Raw genomic sequence first — 9697 nt, forward strand, 5'->3', positions numbered from 1 at the left:
TTTGGAAGTTCCTTTGGAGAGAGGTCAGGTCGTGGACTTTGGGCTCCGCCCTTCTGGATCCACCCTTCCCGGGAGCTGTACGTACCTTGCTGGTAACTTCAGGGTGGTGCCTGCTACCTGCACGGCATCCTCAAGGTGTCAGGCTTACCTTAGCTATGCTTCCACCTAGTGCCCTTGCCGCTGGGACTGAGGGGGTCCCTGGCTTGTGGTGAAAGCCCTCAGAAGATTGGCAGGTGGAAACAGTACAAAACAAAATGCAACAACGGGCCAGTGAAAATCCCAGGGGGGGATCTGCCAGTTGCGGATTTCCTGCGTTACCACGTTCCTTCCCAAAATGCATAATTACACCAGGGGCTGGCAAACCACGGCCCGTGGGCTAAATCCTGCGTGCTGCCTGCTTTTGTATAGTACACAAACTAAGGGTGCTTGCCACTCCCATTTTTGAAATGATTGAAAAAAATGGAAACGAGCAGTAAAATTTCACGATGCTTGAAAATGTCCACACACTCCAGTGTCCATAAATAACGTGTTTCTGGAAAGCAGCTGCAGGCGTTCATCTACACGTTGGCTGTTCTTGTCCTATAAGGGCAGGGTTAAGCGCCCCTAAAATATATGTACTATCTGGCCCTTTACAGAAACAGTGTGTTGACCTCTGGATTACAGTAGAGCGACCTTAATTTGGAGTCCTCAAATTTGGAATGTGGGATAATTTAGACTCAGCGTCTGTGATTCATGTGGAATAAGAATTTTAACATAATGTCTTGCTCTGAATATGAAGGGGAAATTCTATAAAAAATGAAAATCAAAATATCTGTCTTTAATTCTGTATCTAGCAATTATTGAATTAGTCCTTAAATAATTAAAGGAAGTTTATGTTTATGGTACCTTATACTACAGGTTTATTATGAATTTCAAGTTCTTCATTAACTCATACTATTAGTAACTGGTTATCGCTTAGCTTATCACTAGAGATTTATAGAGTATATATTATAAATTTATAATGTATCGTAAGCTCTGCTATCTCTAGAATCTCCTTCCAATTGGAAGATCCATTAGTGGCCATCTGATCCATTTCCACTCAAATTTTGCAGAGAAAAAACAAATTCAGAGGTTAAATGACTTACCCAAAGACACATAATGAGTGTTAAAAATTTTCCTAAAATGCTATGGTACCACTGCATGAAGACAAAAAAAATGTATTGCTTTCAAATTTCATTTGCAATTCGTACCTTTCTGTTAAAAGCCAGGCAATGTTCTAAAGACTCATTTAAATGGAATTTCCATTAAATCCTCGGTCATAGCATCCATCTTTTGACTGCTAGCTGTGGGCCAGGCACTGTGCTGAACAGCTCACAAAACATTTCACTTTACCATCAAGACAATCCTCTGAAAAACGCATCTTACAGATAAAGAAATAGGTTTAGAGAGGTTAGATAACTTGCTTAGGGTCACTCAGTTAATAAGTGGTGGAAACAGCGTTCTTAACTAAGGTCGCATTCATAAACTACTCATTAAATATAATATTTTTCTAGTGATGATGTCCTACACTGAATTAATGTTTCTTTGTTTAGAACCAAAGATTCAATCATGGTATTACAGAGCTGGAAGAGCCTCTAGGATTTCGATTTCAAAGAAGGGAATAAACAGCTTTTCTCAAAAGCCTGTGATGACATTTAAATATAAACAGAGTTCTTTTATTCTAAACAAAATAATACTGTTTTTTGCGTCAATTCTTGTTCATTTTCTATAACTTTGGTTAATTGCTGTGACCCACACATTGTCTATAACAGAGGGAGGATTTCCTGGTCCTTCTCTGTCTCACTAGTGAGCTCAGACCCCCAGCAGTTCGGGTTTGGTTTTTGACATCACTTTTGTGCTGATGTGCCTTTGTACTCCCTTTGGTATGCAGGGTTTTGTGAGCGCCACTTGTACGTACACAAGCGTTCCTCTGTGTTTTTATTTGCTTAATCCTTTCTTAGTCCTAAATATTCTATCTTTTGGAACCTTTGGAACTTCACCCAGTATATGGAAAATCTTTAATTCATATTCTTGAGGCCACTTTAAGTTCAATGTCCTAACTCCTGTGCAGCGCTAGCGAGTCTCTGATTATTTTTCCTACCTTCATCTGGCTTTTCTAGTGTTTACAGACAGTCTCAGTGGGCACACTCCCAATCCTGTTATTTACATCACCGAGAACCAGATCTCGCGCAAACTTTAGTCCGATATTGACGTCGCCTCGCTTGCTGACCAGACGTTGACTGATTTTAGTATAACGAGCAGAAGCAAACAAGCTTTTTTTGTATATTCAATGACTGACTGCCAAGTATTGGGCTCATTGTGGGGCACCCCAAATATAAGGTCGCCTCAGATCCATGTGGGCTGCATCTGTGATGACAATCTGTGGTCACTACCGTAACTGGCCAGTCACGCATTTTGAGTCTTACGTGCGGTAACGATGGCTGCAAAGATGAATGACAAGAGGCTTGGGTCATGTTTGCTTTACCGCAAAATGGCCAGCAGGTGGCACTGTTCAACTTGACATTTATCCACTGCAGAGCAACTTTTTCCAAAGTTAGAAATTTCTATCACATCATGCAAGCCTGAGGAGGCAGTCCTTCACAATTGTGCACGTAAATCTAAGTGTTCATTCTATTTCTCACACCCAGTGCCCAGAGAAGGTTGAAGGAGGTGTCGTGTGGTTGTCCTGCTTGCTATATAACCTGTGCTTCTCCCCTTCCCACCATCTTTCCTTCACCTCGATTTCCGGTCTTCATCAGACCAGTGTGTCTCCACTCAAATTACCTGGCAGTCTTGGAGAGCTGACCAAGCCGCGGTGTCTCCAGGGCCCGGAACCACCTTAATCGTGAGGATGGTTTGGCTTTCGTGCATCCTTTAATCGTTAATGAAAACAATCCGTTTCCTCTACATCTTCATTATTGATTCTCACCACCAGATGGGAGTCTTGTCACATTTACTTTTAATAGCCGATGCAAGAGGGTCTGAAGCCTCTCTAAACAATGGGTCTAATGAACCACTTCTGACTATACACACACAGGCACACACATACATATAAATATATTTTATTGTACTAACGTGCAACGCTGCATTCATTTCTCCTTGTAACAGATGGAAGAAAAGAGTGTTGAAGGAAAAGAGCTGGGACTTCAGAATGGAGGGTGACTTCTCAGGGCAGATGAAGTGCTTACTCAAGGTCATCAAGGGACTTGATATAAAAACGATCCACTTTTTATAAACATGTTCCCAGTGAGTTAGGATGGGAAGTGCTAAGAAGAGTGCTTGGCCCACGGTAGGCGTATGTAAACGGTCACTGTCTTCCATCACATCGTCATCACTGTCATCATCGTTATCTACCCGCCCTGGCCTGGTAGACTAGTCGTAAAGTCTCTGGAGTTTATCATGGCCTCATTCCCCTCACCCTCAGCTTCTCTCTTCTTTAGAGTTGTCCAGGGTGCTTCCCTGACCTGCTCTCATTGACAGAAAGGAATCCAAGTCATGTACACTTTGGTTTGATAGCAAATACCCCTAGGAGTGTTTGAATTTTAAGAGACCGGAGGAAGGGGAACCAAAAGAAATAAACAACTAATGGTGGAATTTCAGATACCATGGCTGTAGCGTGAGTGAGAAATCTGGGGGCCAGGGACACACACCAGGGCTCCTAAGTGATAGACGGGGGCACCCAAAAGAGTGTTAAAAGAGGATTTTAAAAAAACTTTTTATTCTATATTGGAGTATAGTTGACTAACAATGTTGTGTTAGTTTCAGGTGTACAGCAAAGTGATTTAATTATACATACACATGTGTCTATTCTTTTTCAAATTAAAAGAGGATTTTTGAACTGGGGGGGGATGATGTTATGAGAACGTGAGGGCCCCATCCATTCTATTTTCCAGGTGTTCTTGGGCAGTGGAGGAAATGAACAATCTCTTGATTCTGGATAAAAACTCTAGATATTTTTCTCTTAGACATCTGGGCCTAGTGCAAACTGTCCACCCATCCCGCTTCCTGAGGTTACAGGACTTATTTCTTTTTTCAGGACATTCTTCCCTGCAGTCCTCTCTGTCTGCATCAAGCTCACTGGATTTGAGAATTTAAAGAGGACGGTAGACATTAGATGAGGCTGGCAGGGGTCAGTTCTCCATCCTCCCGTTTTACAGATGGGGAGGTTGAGACCTGCAAGGCCGTCCTTCTCCCCAAGTCACACAGCTGGTCGACAGACAGGAGATTCAGGGCCTGAATGTGCGTTCTCAGCCTGGCGTTCTCTCTGTGTCCCATCTAACGCCACCTTCTCCTGCAGAGCAGGACCTGAGCTCAGAGGGTTCCTCTGACACGACCCAAGTCCCAGTGCTGCCTGGAGACGGGCCTGGCGGCAGAGCCCCAGTCCGTGGGTACAGCGAGTCATGCTGGTGTATTTCAGCATCCTTCATCATCCAGCACGTTATCTTCACTCAGAACTCTTCCCTGGTATGTTTGCTTTTTCTCCAGTAAAAGAACCTTCCATTAAGGAAGAATTCAAAGTATTTAGACTTTAGCCCTATTTAGTGACTTACAGAGGAGTGTTTCACCCCGAGTGATACTATCGAAGAATGTGGAGGTATCTTCTGAAAGCCTCAAAAGGTGATGGGGAAACAGGAGAGGCCTGAGGACTTAGGAAGAGAGTGGCATTTGAGCAGCCACGTGACTGGGGAGGAAGGGGAAGAGGATACAGATGGAGGGCCTGGTGCCCTTGCATGGAAAAGCTGTTTAATTAGCATCGAAGCTTTGAAATATCAAAGGCTTTTTTTCCACGTCTTGTCGTGTGTGTGTGTGTGTGTGTGTGTGTGTGTGTGTGTGTGTGTGCGCGCGCGCGCGCACCACGCACCCGCTCATACCTATACCCCGCAGTGTGTGCGTGGGCCTGTGCGTGCGTGCGTGTGCGCGCGCGCGCGCGCACACACACACGGACATTAAAGGAGCTTTTGCACTTGGGAAGGAACGGAGTTCAGTGCGTCTTTCAGGTCTGGAGCGGCGGCAGTGGCGGGCAGTGAAGCAGTCACTGGGGCAGGTGCGAGGGGTGTATTTGTTACCTGCGCACTTGAGTGCGGAAGCAGGGAAGTGACGTGACTGCATCCATCTTTTAGAAGGATGACTCCAGCAATTATGTCGAATGAGGATTGCATTAAGGGAGAGATTGGAGTAACAGGGACCTGTTATGACACGCTTTCCAGCAGCAGTGTGTGCCTGAGGGAAGGAAGGGGCAGTGGAGACGCACAGGAACGCACTGGAGTCTTTGAGTTCATCTGGTGATGGTGCAGGGGGCTGAGGGGAGGGAGGAGGTGGGGCTGACGCACGGCGTGATGAGGTGGACAGAGGTGCCGTTGTCCCAGTTGCGGAAAACGGCACGAGGTGTATGTGTACGCGCAGGATGCTTTGGGAATGTGCGTGGCAGGGAGTGATACCTTTGGTTTCAGACCTGTTGAGCGCCCTCTGGGACGGCTGGTGGGGATGGATACACATCCGCGAGGTTCAGGCAGGGGTGGGGCCGGGCGTGTGGATGTGGAGCTGGCTGCCAAGATGGGTAGTTGAAGCTATGAGTGTGCTCTGCTCTGCAAATGTGTGCGCAGTTAAGGGGCCTCTTTGTTTCCTCCTAAGTTTCTACTCATCTTCCCAGCATCTCCCCATTCCTTCACTTTCCTCTCTTTTCGCACCTCCCAGGGTGCAGGTGAGGCCAGCCTGTCTGATCCCCGTTCTGGGGTCTTTCCCGAAGAGTCAGCACCCTTGGTTCTCCTTGATGAGATGCGATGATTTTCACCCACCTGGGCTCTGTGGTCTGCAGGTGTCTTCCAGTTGGTCTGTTGGCTGATTCAGATGTGAGGGTGGGATGCCCTGGTGAAGGAGGAGATTCCTAGCTGGCCTGGAGAGAGCAGGGGAGAAGTCTTTACTTGGGAGTGACTCGATGTCTGGAGTCTCACCAACCACAGCTGGAAAGTACTGGAGGGGTTTCTGGGCTGATCCTGCCAGGTTGGCTGAGAAGTGACATTACTGGATCCCATCACCTCTTGACTCTTGACAGTGACCAGGGAGACCGCACAGAGGTGCTGGGAGGAGGATACGAGCACGGGCAGAGCGCGAGAGCCTTGACGAAGGGGACGGCATCCTGCCTCGCTACAGAGCTTTGGGGCGCCCCGGCTGGGAGCAAGCGGGGATCTGCCGGGCCCCCGGGCTCTGCTCTGGGACCCCCGCTCAGGTGGGAGGGGACCCGGGCCAGGAGAGCCAGAGCAGCTTTCCTTTTCCCGATGGACTGGTCAGGGGCTCGTTCTATTTTCTACTTTAGTTTTTTTTAAGTAAATAATTTTATTTATTTATTTATTTTTTGGCTGCGTTGGGTGTTAGTTGCGGTGCACGGGCTTCTCATTGCAGTGGCTTCTCTTGCTGTGGAGCACGGGCTCTAGGCGCTTGGGCTTCAGTAGTTGTGGCTCGCGGGCTCTAGAGCGCAGGCTCAGTGATTGTGGCGCACGGGCTTAGTTGCTCCGCGCCATGTGGGATCTTCCCGGACCAGGGCTCGAGCCCGTGTCCCCTGCATTGGCAGGTGGATTCTTAACAACTGTGCCACCAGGGAAGCCCCGTTCTTTAGTTAAATACCACAGTTTTCTGCCGTTTAATTTTTTTCTTTCTTTCTTCTTTTTTGGCCAGGCCACGCAGCATGTGGGATCTTAGTTCCCCGACCAGGGATCGAACCCATGCCCCCTGCAGTGGAAGCGCAGAGTCCTAACCACTGGACCACCAGGGAATTCCCTGTCCGCCCTTTAATTTCTGATGTCCTGTAAGCATGTCCGTGAATGCTGGGTCATGGAGGCTCAGGTGGGAATTGTCTCTGCTGCTCTGGCTCCTGCTCTGACCTTGGCCGTCCGTGGCACCTGTTCCCTTTGCCCCCTCGCTTCTCTGCTTCCAAGGTGAAGCCGAGAGGCCTAAGTGCATGGACCCCATTAGGGACATACCGGGGGGGAGGCAGTTCACAAAGCATTTCTAAATGAGATGCCAGAGGAAAAACTCAAGGACAGTAGCTTCCTAAGTGGACACCCTCTAGTCCTGGGAGGTGCGGTAAGAACCCTTCCAGCCTGCTGGGCTCAGGGAACAGAGTGATGGGTGAGCGCAGTGTGGAAACACGAATCAGATGTGGCACAGGTGGTTTATTTCTCGTTGTTTCTGAGACCCACGCGCCCAGAGCTGGGCTGTGACCCTGCCTGGGAAGGTCTCTGTGCCACCCTCTCGCCCGCCTACCCTCTTAAAGCACCTCACTTGGTGGCCATTCTCTGAGATTCTACTGTCAGAACTTTGTTTTGGAAAAGGCTTTGATCCTTTTAAGGTGTAAATGTACGTCAATGGGAAACATTTTAAAGCTGTTATCAGTTGCTTGCCCCTTAGTGCAAGTGAGGCCGGCGGCAGCAGCAGATTTTGAGAAAGCGGAGTGAGGATGCAGGAATTGGAGAGAGGACAGAAAGCCTGGCGGGGGTGGTGGTGGTGGACGGGGAAGCAGAGAGTGGAGGGGGCAGGGTGGGGTGCAGACAGGAAGAGCTGGCCCCCGGGGTTTCCACGGGCCACATGCCCCTCCCCCCCATTTTCCCCACAGGAGCTCGCCTCAGGTTTTCTTGGCAAACTCCTAAAGTGAGAACAGTATCATACTTTCTTTTCTTTTCTTTTCTTTTTTTTTTTTTTGCGGTACGCGGGCCACTCACTGTTGTGGCCTCTCCCGTTGCGGAGCACAGGCTCCGGACGCGCAGGTTCAGCGGCCATGGCTCGCGGGCCCAGCCGCTCCGCGGCATGTGGGATCTTCCCGGACCGGGACAGGAACCCGCGTCCCCTGCGTCGGCAGGCGGACTCTCAACCTCTGCGCCACCAGGGAAGCCCTGTATCACACTTTCTAATTACAAGAGTCCCAAATGATGCTCTTCACTCTGTGGGCTCCGTGGGTCCTTACTAATGGCAGTAAGAATAGTCCTCCTCTTTTGTAGATAGTTAGGGAACTCAAAGCTGCAGGAGCCGGGGCCATCTAGCTGGAACCCCCAAACCCACCGCCAGAGCTGGGGCTGGGCGCCGGCTTGCAGATCTGCCGGTTGGGGCAGTGAGCTACCCTCAGTCACATAAGGGCTGCCTTTTTTCTGCCCAGCTGCTGCTGTGGCCTATCTGACGTTCAAGTATTTTAACAACAGGTGTGAGAGGAGATTTTTCCTCTTGTTTGGGCGCAGGCAGGACTTGCTAAGCCTCCAGGAGCAGAGGGATGGGCTTCTGAGGGTCTACAAATCTCCCAAAGTTACCGGCAAAGTTTTGAGTGTGTGTCTGCGCCTGGGTGTTTCCAGGGATCAGGTTTCTCAGTGTTTAGGACATCCTCTGTGGTCCCTAAGAGGCTCAGGATCGCTACATTGGAGCAAACTGTGACCTATGCTGAGTTCCATTGGGTTGGGTTCCCTTAGTGCCCTAGCTTAGAAGGAAGGAAGTGAAAATGAATAGAACAGAAAATAATGCTCTTTGAATACAAATTAAATAATACTCCTCTGCTATGTTAGGGTGTTCCCTGTGACTTTTTGTAAAAACTCCAAACACAGTAGCTCAGTCACGTTAGGGCCATCAAGTTGTTTTTCTTACCCATAGTGGAGATGTTACTCACTCCCGTCCCACCACTCCCCCTCCCCCAGTGTTTTGTGAGGATAAAGTGAGATACTATATATCAATATGAACTCCTTTGCAGATCACATGCTATTCTGTACACGTCAAGTATTTTTATGAAGAAGGAGAATGGGTTGATGGAGAAGAACATGGCGCTTGGGAGGAATGATGAAATTATCTTGGGGCCTTTTCTGACATCCTGACGTTGAGAGGTGGTGCTTCCTCCTGACCGTGCAGGGGGCCTGGGGCTCTGGTCCAAAAGCCCAGTCTTGAAGCTACTATTGTGTATGCTGACGATGGTGGGAAAGCATATACTGGAGGAGCAGAGCAGCGAGAAGCTTGTTTGGCAGAAAGAACGAGCTGCTTTCTAAATCCCCAGGCAGGAGTTGAGGATTTTGCCTCATTTCATCTCCATTCTAGGTATTGCTCCTGCACCAGTTCGAAGGCCAGCGATCTCCCGAACGGCCAAGAGCTCCACAGTAATTTACATTGGGGGGTGTGTGTGTGTGTGTGTAAATCTATGAAATAAGTTACTAAATCGGGGATCCTGAGATATGAGTGTGGTGGCTGTTAATTAAGACTGTTGAAGGGGGGGCTCAGGGTGCAAGAAGGAGGAAGCCTGGAGCTATTATCTGGTGAGTGTCCCCAGGCCAAGTCGGGACCCTTTGTTCTAACCTCCTAGCGTCCAAGAGAAGAGGTACGGGACTTAAGTACCAGAGGGACGTCTATTAAATACTGAGCCCCAGAGGAAAACCAGAGTGGGAAAAAATAGAGTTAAATATTTCCTGTGAGCAGAGAAGAATGGACCCAGGCCCAGGGCTATAATTCAAGGGGCCTTAGGTGAATCTCCAGCTGCCTCAGCTGTCTCCACATCTGGGGGAAGACCCAGAGCTCCAGCACTGGTAAGGGCCCGTGGATGATGCCTTTAACACTTCCTGAGCCTTCCAGAAAGCTTCCCTAATGCCTCTGTGCGTGTTATCTGCTTTGCCCGTCTCTATAGCACAGGTTCCATGAAAAGCAGATTAAACACACCTGG

The sequence above is a fragment of the Lagenorhynchus albirostris genome, chromosome 9 (assembly GCF_949774975.1).
Source record: "Lagenorhynchus albirostris chromosome 9, mLagAlb1.1, whole genome shotgun sequence".
In the NCBI taxonomy this organism is placed as follows: domain Eukaryota; kingdom Metazoa; phylum Chordata; class Mammalia; order Artiodactyla; family Delphinidae; genus Lagenorhynchus; species Lagenorhynchus albirostris.